The 17,946-nt window shown below is 39.8% G+C and overlaps 1 long non-coding RNA gene across 1 annotated transcript in view; it reads left to right on the top strand.

Moving 5' to 3' along the window:
• The first annotated feature begins 2,807 nt into the window (after positions 1 to 2,807).
• Positions 2,808 to 17,946, top strand: part of LOC139185671 (uncharacterized) — a 43,717-nt gene continuing 28,578 nt past the window's right edge. Inside the window, exon 1 of the long non-coding RNA XR_011569162.1 lies at positions 2,808 to 2,964. This is a non-coding gene — a long non-coding RNA (uncharacterized lncRNA). The remainder of the gene's footprint in view (positions 2,965 to 17,946) is intronic.

Here is a 17,946-nt window from a genome sequence, read left to right as displayed (position 1 = left end):
CACACTACACAGACAGAGAGGCTCTAGGAGTGGGAAAGCATTAGCAGTGTTGAAACACAGACTATAAATACTATTCCTGGAAAGAAAACACTCAAAACTATCATGGAGATGGCAGCAAAGTTGTGGAAAAACCAGAGAGGCAGAGATGTTGCAGCTGCTTTGAGGACCAGGTGACAGTCTTTGTGACTGGAAATTGGGGAGGATGAGAGCAGAGGGTTAGGAAGAAGTTCAGAAGCTAAAGCTGCAGGAAGGAAGAGAGATGTTTTTGCAACCACTGCTGACCCACTGAAAGGTGGTCCCATTGCTGTGGAACAGCAGCGGTAGAGAATTTGCAGCACTTGCATACGATACACAAAATATCCAGGGTATTTTCTGAAACCACAGGGCCCTGATACATCTTCACTGTCCTATGTATATGTATGGCTGAATCCTTTTGCTGTTTTGATAAAGTAAAATATCACATTGCTAATTGGCTATAATCCAATACAAAAACAATAAAAGTTTAAAAAAAAAAAAAAAAAAGACCAATGATACCTAAAAGTGCCTGCAAAACTGTGGCCTCAGTTCTTCCACATGTTTCTACGTGAGGAAGCCAGAGACTCATTAACATTGCTCTGTTCATATGTTGCCCCTTTCCACACCACCTTAGGGTGTCCCAGACTATCATGTTAGTGCCTGCTGCTGCTGCTGCTGCTGCTAAGTCGCTTCAGTCGTGTCCGACTCTGTGCGACCCCATAGACAGCAGCCCACCAGGCTGCCCCGTCCCTGGGATTCTCCAGGCAAGAACACTGGAGTGGGTTGCCATTTCCTTCTCCAATGCATGAAAGTGAAAAGTGAAAGTGAAGTTGCTCAGTCGTGTCCGACCCTTAGCGACCCCATGGACTGCAGCCTACCAGGCTCCTCCGTCCATGGGATTTTCTAGGCAAGAGTACTGGAGTGGGGTGCCATTGCCTTCTCCGATGTTAGTGCCTAAGAAGATGCAGTTCTCATAAAGAAGAGATCTGTATAAGATACAAAATAATTCTTACCAAAGCAAGGTAAAATCTGTCTACATGAATACATAGCAAGTATTTTGTAACAGGCTTTAATATAAAACACTGAGAACTGGATGAAAGAATTCCTCATCCACAAGCTTATAAGATTAGAGCTTATTCACACTAATTCCCCTCCATAAATTGGTTTCTGGAGTCTGATATTTTAAAATCAAATCAGGTCTCTGCAATCTATTTTATATTGATAGACCTAACAGCTAACTTGAATTGTTTTCTAACCTGGAAATGGAAATCTTAAGACTCAGGTATGCTCTGCACATTCTGCCTGGCAATTTCATCTGAATTAAGGTTTCCACACCTCCTTTCGACAAAGTTATTAAGAAGGACTTCCACACAGGGTAAGTTTCTCCTTTCCCTCACATTCTTAATATACAGTTTGCACACCTGGAAAGTTAATTCATGGGCACAAGGAATCCAGGGATCTACTTAAAAATTTATTTTGATTACCTTGGGTCAGTGGGTTATTTCCAATTTGCCTGAGGAATAAACCAGATGAAGAGAATAAGAGAGCTTCTGAAATAGCCAAGTGGCTACAACCATCTTAAACAGCTTTGTCCTTTTGACATGTCTTCCTCACTAAGCTTATCATTTCCAGCTTTTGATTTAAATCAAGACATGTGACTCTTCTTTTCACTTGTAGACTTAGAAACCATTGTTATTAGCTGGCCTAATTTCAATATAATTATGTCTCAGGAGATAAGGAGGCCCTAGAAGAGGGGGAGAGACAAGGAATGTCTAGTGGGTGGAGCAGTTGGAACACATACCCATTTGTCTCACTATCATATGGGCAAGGTTTGTGGTGCCCCAAAACAATTATACATAGTGTCAAAGATCACTGATCACTGAAACAAACTGATCATTAAAAAATCTGAAATATTCTGAGAATGACTGTGATGCTGAGACACAAAATCAGAAAATGCTGTTGGAAAAAAATGATTTCAATAGATTTGCTCAATGAAGGTTTGCTACAAATCATCAATTTTTTTAAAAAGAAAAATGCAATATTTGCAAAGAGCAATAAAGTGAAGTTCAACAAAACGAGGTCTGCCTATACTAACTTTCTTTGCTCTATCATCCTTTCACTCAAAGACTGCTTTCCCAGAATTCTGTCCTCATCGTTTTTTTTTTTTTTTTTTTCTTTTGAACTTTTTATGTTGTGTAGCCAATTCACAATGTTGTGATAGTTTCAGTTTAACAGCGAAGGGACTCAGCCATATATATACATGTTTCCATTCTCCCCAAGGCCCTCTCCCAGCAAGACTGCCACATAACATTGAGCAGAGTTCCACATGCTATACACTAGATCCTTATTGGTTATCCATTTTAAATATAGCAGTGTGCACGTGTCCATCCCCAATTCCTTCCCTCCAACAATCATAATTTCATTTTCTAAGAAATGATATAAATCAACTTACAAAACAGAAAGATTCACAGACTTCCAATCCCTCTTAGGAATTTATTTTGTATGTTTATTCTGGGCATTGTGTCTTTAAGCTAGTGTATCACCCAAGTGTGACTTTAACTGCCCAGTAAAAGGCACTATGGGGCTGTTCTATACAGTCACCAAAATGCCATTAGTCTATTCACAGCCTACCTACATCAGTTGGTTTGGGCCTTATCTCAGTTCCAGATGCCAGGATTTTACAATCTCTGATGCCTCCTTGTGAGCATGGTATCTGAAGTGTTTTCTGTACCATGATCTGTGCCCAGCCTTGTTCTCTCTGTCGCCCTCCGCTGCTCTCTGCACTAGCTTTCCACAGGAAGTGCAGCACCAATTCAGCGGCATGCTGGGAGAAGGAGGAGTTCAACAGGAAGTCAGTGACACTTCCTAAAGGCACAGAACTGCAGTCCCCAGGGACGGACAGCAAATCTAACCATCCAATATGTCAGATCCTTTCCAGCCTTGGACCAGGTATGGAGAATCAAAGCCTTCCCAGGTAACAGACCAGTGACAATTTTAGAAGTTCAGGATGGTGGGGGTGTCGAGAGAGAGAGAGAGAGAGAGCCAGGATGTCCTAGAAATTTTGTCTAAAATAGGGCATGGAAAAATAAGAGAATTCAGTTCTGGGATCATTCATGGCAGCATCAAACACCCTGGCAAGTTTCTGATGGGCACTAACTCTGGTCTCTCCACAATGACATCTACTTCTCTGACATAAATAGAACTTCTTAGCAAGCTGGTGTGCCCTGTAGATAAAATATTCCAGGGACAAGGAGCTTGAGAGTTGTTTCACTGGTGGATTCAAGGGGTTATTGCTCCCTGGTAACAATAAAGAATCACTGGGACCTTCTGCCATCAGACATGAAAACTCACTATATTTCAAAACCCTCTGGTTTGAGTGATAAGGGTTACTCAGATGCGAAGCTTTCATCTTCTCCCCAGTTTCACACAGCTGGCAGGTAACTATCTACACTGCATCTGTACAACATTCATTAACTCGTTCATCTGTCTTTTATATAAAAAATGCTGCTTGTCAGACAAAGTGTAGGAGAGGAACACAGAGTCACTGATTTGCTGTAGAGAGAGATAAAAAAAGATTTCATGTATTTTCTGGGTTGTTCACTTGGCAGCTTCAAATGCTTCATTGCATTTATTCACAACAGAAAGCACTGAATACAGCCAAGGAAAGGTGCCTGGCCTTTGATTACTGGTTTTGTGATGGTCTATGAGATTCCTTGATGTGGCATTTGCTTAAAATGCAGAAAATAGTGTTTATTTATTTTCTTCTTAATGTTCACTACAGTTTAAATGCAATGTTCTTTCTTTCTTTTCTTTCTGGTACAATAATTACCATGTCAGGCCAGTCAGTCCTTTTATGGACTGAGGGACAGGTCTGAGCACTGAGGCTAAACATATGTATTTTTTAAATGAGAGAAATACCCTCCAGAGTAAATATGTTAAGTCTCTGTAACTATTTTATTTGGAAAAGAATGAGAAAGTTCCTTGAGGTGAGACAGACATGCCATCTAGGGAATGCTCCTGGAGTTTACCCTGTTAAGTACCAGAACTTTCCTTTCTAAAAATATTTTAAAGGAGAAAATTTAGATTTACATATTCTGAGTTAAATATTTCTGTAATTTATTATGCTTCATTTTCCATAGTGTATTCTCTTGAAATCTAGTTCCGTGACTTGTATTATGAGAGTGAGGAAAGGTTTTTAAGGTCAAACAAATTTGGGCAATGCAAAAATAAAAAGAGCTTATTTATTATCGTATTTATGATTTCATATGCTAATAGGCAGTATGACTCACCTAAAAGGTTACATAAAATGCAGTAGTTCAAAACCTTATCTGGCCAGTAAACCCTCTTCTGTTCAGAAATTCAATTTTGAATTACTTGTATGTCATGAAATATGCTTATAGAATCTCTTTGTTATAACCTTTCTTGCCTTTTAAAATAAACTCTGCTGAATATTTCTCTTGGTAGCCAGTGTATGTTTGGTTATCAATATTATTTTGAGTTGTAACATGATGGATGACCTTAGATGTTGTGAAAGAATATGGAATCATTTCTTCCTACAGTAAATGCCAAGTAGTGACATGTGTGGGTGGTGGTGGGGGTAGTTCTTTTGTATGTTTATAAAAATAAAACCCCATGGGTAGCTGTGAGTCATTCACAGGGATCTGGTGTGACATTTCTGCCCCTCTGGGCAGTTGTCTGTGCGTGCCTGCAGCAATTCCTTCACCACCTGTCATTTTTTGTCCCTCAGTCACTGCACATTAGGAAGCCAAATAAAGGGTAATGTGGGGAAACAGCACAGGGCAGGGGAGGAAGACAAGTAGGGCCTTTTGTAGTCAATTAGAATCATGCAGACCTGACTTCAAACTCTTACCTGCTGTGAATCTTAGAGAAAAAATCTGTGCCCCCTCTGAGGTTCTGTTTTCTCATCTTCACAATGAAAGCAGGGGCATCCGTAGAAGGGAGAGAGCATACTTCCTTTATCCTCCTGTCTGCCCACACAACCCCAGGTTCCTCCACCTATAATGAGAGGAGAGCATCCCATCAAATGGCAAAAAGGCTGGAGTATTAATTCTGCCCCAATTATTAGTTGAGAGGGCTTCCCTGGTGGCTCAGAGGGAAAAGCGTTTGCCCGCAATGTGGGAGACCTGGGTTCGATCCCTGGGTCAGGAAGATCCACTCGAGAAGGAAATGGCAACCATTCCGGTATTCTTGCCTAGAGAATCCCATGGATGGAGGAGCCTGGTAGGCTACAGTCCACGGGGTTGCAAAGAATCGTACACGACTAAGCGACTTCACTTTTATTAGTCAAGAGAGCCAACGTGCATTAAGTAGTGGCACATACAGACTTGAGGGCCCCCTTGCAGCATGATCAGCTCCTTCTCTCTCCATTTTCCTTATTCTGTGAGGAAGGAAGAGAATGGTAACACTTGGACTCAAGCCCTGGTGGAAGGTGGAAAACAGTGCCCTGTCTCAGAAAGACCATGTGAGTACCAACACAGCTTAATAAGGAGGCAGGATTACTATTATATATTTTCTTTCATTTTATTTTCTGCTGTTTTCATAGAGATCAATCTGGAATCTCAAGAGAAGAGCTGTAGGGCTGCATTTGCCCTAAATTTTGGTCTCATTTCCATCAAATGTCACAAATACATCTGAACACATTTATCTTACTCTCCTTCAGTATAAAAGAGAGAGTTAAATGCAGAGATTCTGAAGTTGCTGATATTTTTCCACATAGGGACAAAGCTGCTTCTTATTATAACTACTTCTAGAGTACAAATGAATGAATCCAGAATAAGTTTCTGATGATCTTTCCTATAAACGAAGTGCATGTGCTTCTGTGTAGACTTCACAGATCACAGCTATGCTCCAGATTAAACACCTGGATAAAAAAAATGTATTGTTATATTTTTAACTTGCCATCTGGTATCTGAGAAATATCTAGCTAAATTTTAACAAGCATATTAGCATTAAAAATAAAAATAATTTCTTCATAAACATGTCACTTGCAATAGTCTGATACAAATGATAGCCTTATAAAGGGTTGCCTACCTAGGAGATCACACCAATGAAAACAGCTAGAACCCCAAACTACAATAGGGCTTGTTCCTAAGTAGATTTAGTTGATTCCTATATTAGCTATACATAAGATACTATTTTCTCCCTCTTTAATCTACCTTGTTGAGGGATTACATGGCAATTATTAGATCAGGAATACTATCACCCTCTGGGCCACTGGTAAAAATAAATATCCACTTGGCTTTGTGTGGGTTAGTCTGATCTGTGAATTGGTGAATAAAAGCAAATGTTAAGAGAAATGTTCTGTTCTCCCTGCCCCATTACCCTAATGAGGACTGGGTTTGAATTTTTAAAAATAGAAATCACAGGAAAGACATCGAGATGTGATTTTTTTTTAAGAACAATAGATTTCTGTTACCAATAGAGTAGGAATGACGAAACCTTCTTTCCCCCTTCAGATCTATTGCTGCCCTTGGCAAGTCTGACCTTTTTGTCAGGAATTTGAAAACTTCTTACAGAATACCTTAGGAGAAAAAGCTCATTATAGTGTCCAGAAAAGTGAAAAAATCTACATTTAATACTCCAGAAAAGCAAACTTTTCTACAGCAGTAGAATGGTATGGCATTTCTGATTCATGTCAATTATGTATTTGGAAAGTTCAATTTGAATATTTTTCCTAAGGGACATTCTTTTATGACCTTAAACAATAATAGCACTGAGTTATTTGAGATGAAAACCATGTGTTAGTCATAAAGGGAAAATAATACTCTTCTGCATTTGAACTTTGCTGTTCCATTTATAAAGCCCTCTCCTGAGATCTTTCATCTGACCCTCATTATAGTTCTGTGTGGACGAGGTAGTTAAGTTCTGAGAGGTTCAGAGACTTTCCCAGTGTCATGCTGGTACTGGGCAGCATGTACATGACTGGGAATGTGTCTCAACTTCTGATTCTCAGTTCCTTTTTACCTCTGCACACATCCATATACTTGGCAGGTACTAGGCCCGGAGGTCTCAGGAATATAGAAAGCAGGCTGATATCCACTTCTTGGAGTTTAATTTCAATAAGAGGAAGCAGGACCAAAACTACTTAAACATGGTAATATCAGAAAATACCCAACTTTTGTGACCTCACAGACTATAGCCTGCCAGGCTTCTCTGTCCATGGGATTTTCCAGGCAGGAATACTGGAGTGTATAGCTATTCTCTTCTCTAGGAATATCAGATCATTACAAGCAAAGAAGAAAAAATTAACCTGGGGTTGTGGGGGCAGGTACTTGGCTAATGTATCTAGGGTGGTCATGGAAAGTATATCAGCTACGAATCATACGTATCGAAAACCCAGTTTGTGTAAAGTCTAGGAACATTATCTCACATAATGAAACACGGAGGTAAGCTATTTTGGGGTTGGTTGACTCAACAATAAAACTGAATGTTTCTGAAAGTCTCTGTCTTTCCTCTCCAGATGTATGATGGCTATTCTAGAGTTATCTGTGTCCCATTGTCTCTGAATAGCCCAGTAAAAGCTTGTTTACCAAACCTTTTCCATCTCCTTGTGAATTGCCTTACTCCCCTTTAAAGTCCCAACATCCCACAATATCCTCTTCTGTCTTTAGCTGAAGATGGTATTTAAAGTGGGGATTTAGGCCATTTTGGCAAGTTACTCAGTTTTCCTAGTTTCTCCCAAATATGCATGTTATTATCCTTTTGTTTGATTTTCTCCTGTAACTCTCTCTCACTATCTCATGGCCATCTAATTCCCAGACCAGCCAGAAGAACTTGGAAGGGTAGAAAATCTCTTCCTCCCCAGTGCTGTCCTCAATTGGTTGTCCTATCCCAGTGAATCTTCCGAGCCTCATCTTCCACTTTAAACGTTGGGAGGACCCAAGAATATTTCTCTACCCACATTTTTTTTCTTTTTCGTTTACACCCTTTCCCAAGTAATCTCATTCAACCCCAAACCCTAAATTCCTTCAGCCCAAACCTCTTCTTGAGTTTCACATTCTGATACCCTACTGTGCACTCAACATCCACACTTTGATGTATAATAACCATCTCTGGCCTATATGGCTGCAAGGGTGTCAGTGTTTCCACTGTTCCTCAAATCTCCTTCTGTCCCATCCAGCCTCACTGCCACTCCCATTTTAGCATTTTCCATCTTGCCCATCCAGGTGCTCAAGCCCAAAGCGTCACTACTTAATCTTTCTCTTTCTTTTATACACTGAGTTCAGTCCAACAGTAAGCTTTATTGGTAATATCTCCAGAACATACCTCTGATCTGACCATTTCTCACCATCTACAAGACTAGCACAAACCCCACCTTATCTCTCTGGACTATCAGCTCTTCTGTTTCCTTTGAGAGTCCCTTTTATCAAATCAAGCACAGTGATGTTTCAAAGAACAAATCAGGTCCAGTTGCTTCTGCTTTTTAAAATTTTACAATAGTTGCTCACTACACTTTGAATATAATTCGAACTCTTTCCTGGCAAGTTGCTTCTTGACCTTTCTGTCTTCTTCCACTTCCTTTTCTGATATCAACACCTCTACTTTTCCCATTTTTTTTCATTCTATGTTATTCTATTTTATTTTCTTTATAGCACTCTTCTGTTCCCTCAAATTATCTTAATTACCAGTTTACTTGTCTGTTGTCTAAATCCCCACTTGAATGTCAGTTCCATGAGCATATTTTTCTTTCATTCCCTGCTAGCCACCATGTACTTAGATTAATCACTAATACTTTGGAAGTACTAGTTACATATGTTCATGGCGTAGCTTCTCTTTTCTCACTTGCGGTAGAAGTACAGATAAAAGAATTATTTTGCTTTCCCCTGAACTCTACTACATGAAGAAAACAACCCATCATTACAACAAATTAAAATCAATACCCAACCCTGCTAAGGGGACATTAAGAATTGGAAGGATTTCTGGAGATTAGGACAGTAAAGATCTCATGCAAAGGAGATGCCTCTGCTTAGCACCAGCCAACAGTTACCTGAAGGAAGATAAGTCTAGTGTGATGTGATATTTTAATATTCTAAGAAGTCCCAGGCTCACATTCTTAAGTGATATCAGTTGCCCAGTTGTGTCAGACTCTGTGACCCCATGGACTGCAGCACTCTAGGCCTTCCTGTCCCTCACCATCTCCCCAAATTTTCCCAAATTCCTGTCCATTGCCTCAGTGATGCCATTCAGCCATCTTATCCTCTGATACCTTCTTCTCCTTCTAAATACCTAAATATCTAATTATCTCTAGATTTATAAATAATCTTAAATAAATCCATTAAAAAACATGTATGAAGACCAAACACAACACATTTGCAGAGCAGTTGTACTTTGTGGGTTATCATTTTGCAACTTTTACTATAGGATGATTTCATGATCAAGAAAAAAAACAGTCTAAAGGAACTTAATTGAGTATCATGGCTGATGATGAAGAGGGCAGTGAAATCCTTAGGCAACTCAAAGAAACTTCACCAGTTTTAAACTTTTACCCATAAGTATGGCTTGACTATGCATTTGGAGTTGGCCCAGTGTATGGTCTGAAGCCACAAACTTTCAAAAGGAGAGAGACATTTTGTCTTCCTGAAGCATACTGGTTTCTGTGGTCCATGAAAGCAAAAATCACAGAGAAAAGGAAGGTAAAAATAGCTAAGATCCTCTAAGGTGGCTCAGTGATAAAGAATCTGCCTGCCAAGCAGGAGACCCAGGTTCAATCCCTGGTCTAGGAATATCCCCTGGAGATGGAAATGACAACCCACACCAGTATTCTTGCCTGGGAAATCCCACGGACAGAGGAGCCTGGAGGGCTAAATCTGTGGGGTCACAAAAAAGTTGGACACGACGTAGCGACCAAACAACAGCAACAACAAAAAATAGCCAGAGACTTTAATAGGTAGAGGCAACCTGCACAGAAATTCAAATTCCTCACCTATAGTTTGCGGAGTCCTGAAAACCCATATAATTCAACCTCACACTTGCCTTCCGCTCCCTCATTCTGGGACCAGAAACACACTAGGAATTTATCTTGAGAAATGTTTAAAATTATATTTATGTAAAGCAGTGAATATACATCTCCACTTCCATTTAGATAACCTACAGTAGCATCATTGTTTCAGTTCAGTTCAGTTTGGTTCAGTTGCTCAGTCATGTTCGACTCTTTGTGACCCCATGAATCACAACATGCCAGGCCTCCCTGTCCATCACCAACTCCCGGAGTTCACCCAGACTCACGTCCATCGAGTCGGTGATGCCATCCAGCCATCTCATCCTCTGTCGTCCCCTTCTCCTCCTGCCCCCAATCCCTCCCAGCATCAGAGTCTTTTCCAATGAGTCAGCTCTTCGCATGAGGTGGCCAAAGTATTGGAGTTTCAGCTTTACCATCAGTCCTTCCAATGAACTCTCAGGACTGATCTCCTTTAGAATGGACTGGTTGGACCTCCTTGCAGTCCAAGGGACTCTCAAGAGTCTTCTCCAACACCACAGTTCAAAAGCATCAATTCTTTGGCACTCAGCTTTCTTCATAGTCCAGCTTTCACATCCATACATGACCACTGGAAAAACCATAGCCTTGACTAGATGGACCTTTTTGGCAAAGTAATGTCTCTGCTTTTGAATATGCTATGTAGGTTGGTCATAACTTTCCTTCTAAGGAGTAAGCGTCTTTTAATTTCATGGCTGCAGTCACCATCTGCAGTGATTTTGGAGCCCCCAGAAATAAAGTCTGACACTGTTTTCACTGTTTCCCCATCTATTTGCCATGAAGTGATGGGACCAGATGCCATGATCTTCATTTTCTGAATGTTGAGCTTTAAGCCAACTTTTTCACTCTCTTCTTTCACTTTCTTCAAGAGGCTCTTTAGTTCCTCTTCACTTTCTGTCATAAGGGTGGTGTCATCTGCATATCTGAGGTTATTGATATTTCTCCCGGCAATCTTGATTCCAGCTTGTGCTTCTTCCATCCCAGTATTTCTCATGATGTACTCTGCACAGAAGTTAAACAAGCAGGGTGACAATATACAGCCTTGACGTACTCCTTTTCCTATTTGGAACCAGTCTGTTGTTCCATGTCCAGTTCTAACTGTTGCTTCCTGATCTGCACACAGGTTTCTCAAGAGGCAGGTCAGGTGGTCTGGTATTCCCATCTCTTTCAGAATTTTCCACAGTTTATTATGATCCACACAGTCAAAGACTTTGGCATAGTCAATAAAGCAGAAATAAATGTTTTTCTGGAACTCTCCATGATCCAGCAGATATTGGCAATTTGATCTCTGGTTCCTCTGCCTTTTCTAAAACCAGCTTGAACATCTGGAAGTTCACAGTTCCTGTATTGCTGAAGCCTGGCTTGGAGAATTTTGAGCATTACTTTACTCAGTTTAGTTCCATTCAATTTAAATAAGAAAACATTCTCCGGTGCCTTTCTAAAGACTGTACATGGTGATTGTTGCTATAAAAATCTTTTGAATTAAATGATGCATTGGTTTTGCCTATAATGAGAGGAATACATTTTCTTCCTCTTTTCTTCCATGTCACCTGGGATCACTCCCTCATCTTTGGGCCCACTATGGAAGAGGGTCTCAGAGAATCACTGGCAATCAGCAGCCTTCCATAAAGTATTGTCAAAGAAGGAATTGGCAACCAACTCCAGTATTCTTGCCTAGAGAATTTCGTGGACAGAGGAGCCTGGTGGGCTGCTGTCTATTGGGTCTCACAGAGTCGGACATGACTGAAGTGACTTAGCAGCAGCAGCAGTAGAGTATTGCAATTTATTATGTCCATTTTATATTTCTGCAACCTTGACTGCAAGCTTATGCAGGAGAACTGAGTTTAAAGCTTCTCTTTTTCACTTCAAGGACCCAGGATGGGTTGGCCCTTCAGGATTTTCTCAATTACTCCATGTTGGTTCAAGGACCAGCCTAAAACTTTGGTTTGTGAGGGACATTTGCCATTGGGGTTTGCTCAGAAAAGGGCACAAATGGATGATTGGTCGAGCTTCATTTGTTGTTGTTGTTAGTCACTCAATCGTGTCTGACTCTTTGTGACCCCATGGACTGTAGCCTGCCGGGCTTCTCTGTCCATGGGATTCTCCAGCCAAGAATACTAGAATGGGTTGCCATTTCCTTCCCCAGGTCAAACTTCATACTTTGGACATTATTCCTCCTAAGGTAGGAAGAAGAAAGTTCATTCTCCTTCATGGAAAGATCTATTATTTAGTCTGGCTGGCTGTGTTCAGAATTTTAGGGGAAATTCCAACAAAAGTTGCAGCTTTTAGGGAGTAAATTCTACAGGAAATGGTTACAGATTTGAAAGTCTGGGGGTTTGAGGGAGGCATGGCTTTTCTTAATGCTGTGAAATGTAAGAAAATCACAGTGGAGTATGTTCCACCTTGTTCCAAACTTGAAAACTGACAATGAAATCCACCATGAGAGAGAATTAATCTGCTTTCAAAATTTATTAAGACTGAGTTTCTCAGTAGGTGAAAATGGCAGGATATGCCTCAAAGCTGACAAGAATTGCCTCACCGTTCAGAACAGGAAAAGAGAAAAGTGTAGGAAAAAGGCACACCTGGAACTCAATGTGAGCCCCACACATACTGGAATTTTAACCAACTCTAGTGAAATCCTGTGAATTATCAAAGCTCTTAATTAATGCATTTAACACTTCTATTAGGCAAATTAGTCCTTTCAATCCCATTTATACTGAAGACAGAGGAATTAAACAGCTCAGAGTCATAGAATCTGAGAGAAACAGACTTGGCCAGAAGTCAGCCTTACCTGAGATTCTTTGCAGGATTAAACACAGGGCTTACTCCCATAGAATCCATTTCGGACTTCATTTACTATGTTCTGGTCAGCATTCCTTCTGTTCCTTCTGAGGAATGATTGGGAGCCTGTAGAATAGAACTAGAATCAATGAGAATGAAGACTTTGTTTCAGTTTCAACAGAAAAGCAGGACCCAGAAATTTCAGATGACCTCATTAGAGCTGAGTTTTATTTTTACACCTGCCAAGAAAGAAAAGAAGACTTAAGACCCTAGATTGTCTCATTAGGCAGCTTCATAGTTCATCACATTTGAATCTTTGCTCTCAACAACCCTCTGATAGAGATCTATTAACTCCATTTTACAGATGAGTAAGCCACAGCTCAGAGAGGTTAAATAAATACCTGAAGCTAATAAGTGACATTACTGTAATCTGAAATGATCCCAGAGTCCATCTTCTTTGCAAGACACTGTTCAGGTTGCACATAACAGTTAATAAGCTGTGTAACCTTGGAAAAATCATTTCACCTCTTTGGATCTCCATAAAATTGAAGGAGTTGGAATAATATCTTGGCAGATCTAAGATGTCTGTGGCTCTGGATGGGAGGTAGTTTTCCATTTGACACATTAGAGACCAACCTTGTACAGAACTGTGGAGCATCTGAAATTTCATCCCACTCGAAAGCCAACAAATGAGCCTCCCACTGTTCCATACCTCTTGGCAGAAATCATGTGATTCCTGGGTCAGAGACAAAGGGCTTTATTGTTCACAGCACAACAGGCTCAGGAGTTTCACAGTTATATCAGTCCCTCTTGCTCCCCAAGTCCTACAAAGGTGATGTGAAGGGCCCCCAGTGGGTGCTGCATAGACTGGGTTTGGGTCACTGCTGAGAACTCAAGCTTAGGAAGCCCCTAGTGTTGTAAGAGGCTGCTTACAAGCCTATTTAGCAAGTCTCCCCACATTTTCCCCAGAGGGAGAAAGACTACTCAGTCAGGAAACAAATCTGCCTTTTTTTTTTTTTTTAATCTTAGAAGGAGACACTACCACTCTCTTTCAAAGTTGTTTGCTGCATAGACATCCTTGAAAGAAACTTCCAGAACAAAAGCTGATAGCAGATGTGTAGAAATGCCAGGAGGAATTGCCTCTCAACAAACTGTGTACTGAAAACTGAATCGCTGGGGCCAGGTTAAAGACTTTGATCTTAGGTTCATATCAGAGCCAGTCGAGCAAAACTTAACTGAGAGTTTACTCTGTGTCAGACATTAAGTTAAACATGGTAGATAAAGAGATGGAAAACAAATTAGCACAGACAAAATTATCCCACTGGAAATGAGGCCTGGATAATGTGTAGCCCTTCCCTAGTGGCTCAGTTGGTAAAGAATCTGTCTACATTGCAGGAGACCCGGATTTGATCTCTGTGTTGGGAAGATCCCCTAGAGAAGGAAATGGCAACCCACTCCAGGACTCTTGCTTGGAGAATTCCATGGACAGAGGAGCGGGGCAGGCTACACTTCATGGGATTGCAAAGAGTCAGACATGAAAGTGCAACTAAATTAATGTGTAGCACAGGTTCATAAGTGAGCAAATAGGCATATTTAAGACAGCCTTTGGGTTAGAGAAAGTTGACACCTGAGCCAAGTCTTTAAAATTTCCAAGAATTTGGGACTGTAAAGAGATGAAATGCTAGGTAGAAGGAATAGATTGAGTAAAATAAGTGCTGAAAGATGTTTATTGTTGTTCAGTCACTAAGTCATGTCCGACCCTTTGCAACCCCATGGACTGCAGCACACCAGGCTTCTCTGTCTTCCACCATCTCTGGAAGTTTGCTCAAACTCATGTCCATTGAGTTAGTGATGCTATCTAACCATCTCATCTGCCACCCCCTTCTTCTTCTGCCTTCAATCTTTCCCAGCATCAGGGTCTTTTCCAATGAATCAGTTTTTCACATTGTGTGGCCAAAGTATTGGAAAGATGTTCCTAAACATAAGTTCTGCCTTGTGAAAATGTCAAGCATAGAACAAGGAGATGGGCTGCATGCTCTCAGCTAAATCAGCAAGGCCTGGGAATGAAGGCTCTTGTACACAAGAATACTTAGATAATTATCCTGAAAAGAAAAAAAAAGAGAGAGAGAGAGAGAGAGGCTGGGTAGTTGAAGATAATTCTGGATAGTATAAGGAGAATAGATTGCAGAGTTTGATACGGAGGACAAAGAGACCAGTTAAGAGGCTGCTGCTTTTCTCAAAGAAAGAAATGAACTAGAACACTAACAGTTTGGCTAGGGAAAAAAGACACAATGACTCAGCATCCTAAACTCAGTAAATGCACTCTGTTGGGAAAACAGTTCCAGTGACTTGTGAGAAAATGTTGCTATCTGATAACAGTAAAATTAGGGGAAAAAAAAATCTTACTACTCCGAGATATCAACAGGTGATTAATCAAAGCAAATAAAGCTTCTGGAGTCAGGAAAACTTGTGTTTAAATCCAAGCTCTAGGAACTCTGTGATTAAGAAAATGTTGCTTAATTTCTCTGACCCTAAATTTCCTTAAGAAGGGGGAAGACAGCAACAGTTTTCACATGAAGTTGTTGTAAGTATTAAATGAGGGGCAACATAAAAATGTATAAAATTCTTGGCACAGTTTCTGGCATATAGTAAATCCCCCAAAATATTAGGTTTTTTATTTTAAGCCAGGAAACTGCCATTACATGTACACTCTGAAATCCAAACAACACCAAGATGGCTTTAATATGTAAATCAATTATGATTTATAAGTTCATCAAACAAATGTTCTAGGCATCCTAGATCAGGTTTAAATGCACTCACACACTATTCCTACTGAATCACTAAAGACACTGCCTAAGGACACATACACGATTTGCGGCTACCTCAAGTGCTACATTTAACAAAATCTCATTTCTATAAAAATGAGACAAACTTCTGTTTCCATGAATCATAAATCAGCTTTTCTTCCAATTAGTGTGAGTTAATAAAGAATAATAACTTACTGAAACCTAAGGTTTTTTCAAAAGAATAAAATAGCGTTTCTGTTAACTTGAAAAGTTTACTGCTCTCTAGATATCATTTCACTCTCATTTTCTTGTAATTCTGTTATTTCACCTGGAAGTGTATGGGCACTGCTGGATCCAAGCTACTTCAACCAAACAAGCTAGGCTCAAGTTTCCACTCTGCTTGTACAGCTTTGAAGAAATTAAAACCACTGAACTTCAGTTCCCTCATTACATTCCTCATGTCTGCTTCCCAGAGTTGAAGATTACATGAAGGCACAATGAGCAAGATAATTCCTTTCCATTCCTATATCTAAACATATAAAAGAAAAAGAAAAACACAAGTTCCCAGGGTCCTTATGGTTTTGGCTCACAGAGTCCTTGTTTTACTGCACCCATCATGGTGTCTCTGGCCTCACTTCCTCCTGGATCAGCTGCCTAATTCTCTTAAAGTTCTAAGTTCAGTTTCATGAAACATGAAATTTATCTAGCTCATGTATGTGAATGAGGCCATTGCATAAAGACTGACCTTCAACCATGAACTCACTGGTCTTTTGTCAAATACCCACCCTAGAGCAAGTGTCGTTGATGCTGTTGTTCAGTTACTAAGTCGTATCTGACTCTGTGAGCAAATACACTAGAAAAACCTTAAAATTTACATGGAACTGAAAAACCCCCAAATAGCCAAAGCAATTCTGAGAAAAAAAGAACAAAGCAGGAGATATAACACTCACTGATTTCTAATTATCATACAAAACTATGATAATCAAAACAGTATCACATTGGCAGAAAAACATAGATCTACGAAACACAATTGAGAGCTCAGAAATAAACCTACACATATGTAGACAATTAATTTACAACAAAGGAGCAAAGAACATACCACAGAGAGAGGATAGTCTTGTTAATAAATGGTGTTGGGAAAACTGGACAGCCACATGTAAGAAATAAAACTGGACCACTATCTCACACCATGCACAAAAATCAACTCAAAATTGATTGAAGACTTGAAAGTAAGATCTAAAACCCTAAGACCCCTAGAAGAAAACTTAGGTATGTGCTCTTTGACTTGAGTCTTACCAATATCTTTCTGGATACATCTCCTCAGGCAAGGGCAACAAAAGTAAAAATAATCAAATGAGACTACGTCAAACTAAAAAGCTTCTGCACAGCAAAGAAAACCATCAACAAAATGAAAAGGCAACCTGCTAAATGGGAGAAGATATCTACAAATCACATATCTAATAAGGGATTCATATCCAAAATGTATAAAGCACTCATACAAATCAGCATCAAACATACAAACAACCTGATTAAAAGATGGAAAGAGGATCTGTTAGACATTTATTTTTCCAAAGATGATGTACAGATGGCCAAAGGCATATGAAGAGATATCCAATATAACTAATAATTAGGGAAATGCAAATCAAAACTGCAATGGAATATTACCTCACACCTGTTAGAATGTTATCAAAAAGGCAAGAAATAACAAATGGCAGAGAGTATCTGGAGAAAAGGGAACTCTCATACACTGTTGATGGGAATGTAAATTTGTGCAGCTACTTCACATACAGAAAGCCACTGTATCATATGGAAAACAGTAGAGATTTTTCAAAAAATCAAGAATAGAACTACTATACGATCCAAGCTATTCCATTTCTGGGTATTTATCCAAAGAATATGAAAACACTAATTCAAAAATATAAAATGCTGGAGAGGATATAGAGAGAAGGGAACCCTCCTACATTGTTGGTGGAAATGTAAATTGGTACAGGCACTATGGAGAACAGTATGGAGGTTCCTAAAAAATTAAAAATAAAGCTACCATATGAGCCTGCATTCCCACTCGTGAGAAGAAAACATGGTCCAAAGGACACATGCACCCCACTGTTCATGGTAGCACTGTTCACAATAGCCAAGATATGGAAGCAGCCTAAATGTCCATCAACAGAGGAATGGGTAAAAAAGATGTAACACATATATAAAATGGAATATTACACAGCAATTAAAAAGAATAAAATAATGCCATTTGCAGCAACATGGATGGGCCTAGAGACTGTCATCCAAGGATGGGCCTAAAGTGACATCAGGCAGAGAAGGAGAAATATCATGACGTGCTTATATATGGAATCTAAAATGAAGTGATACAAATGA

Source organism: Bos indicus, chromosome 11, assembly GCF_029378745.1.
Source record: "Bos indicus isolate NIAB-ARS_2022 breed Sahiwal x Tharparkar chromosome 11, NIAB-ARS_B.indTharparkar_mat_pri_1.0, whole genome shotgun sequence".
Taxonomy (NCBI): domain Eukaryota; kingdom Metazoa; phylum Chordata; class Mammalia; order Artiodactyla; family Bovidae; genus Bos; species Bos indicus.
This window is presented reverse-complemented; position numbering and strand designations above follow the sequence as displayed.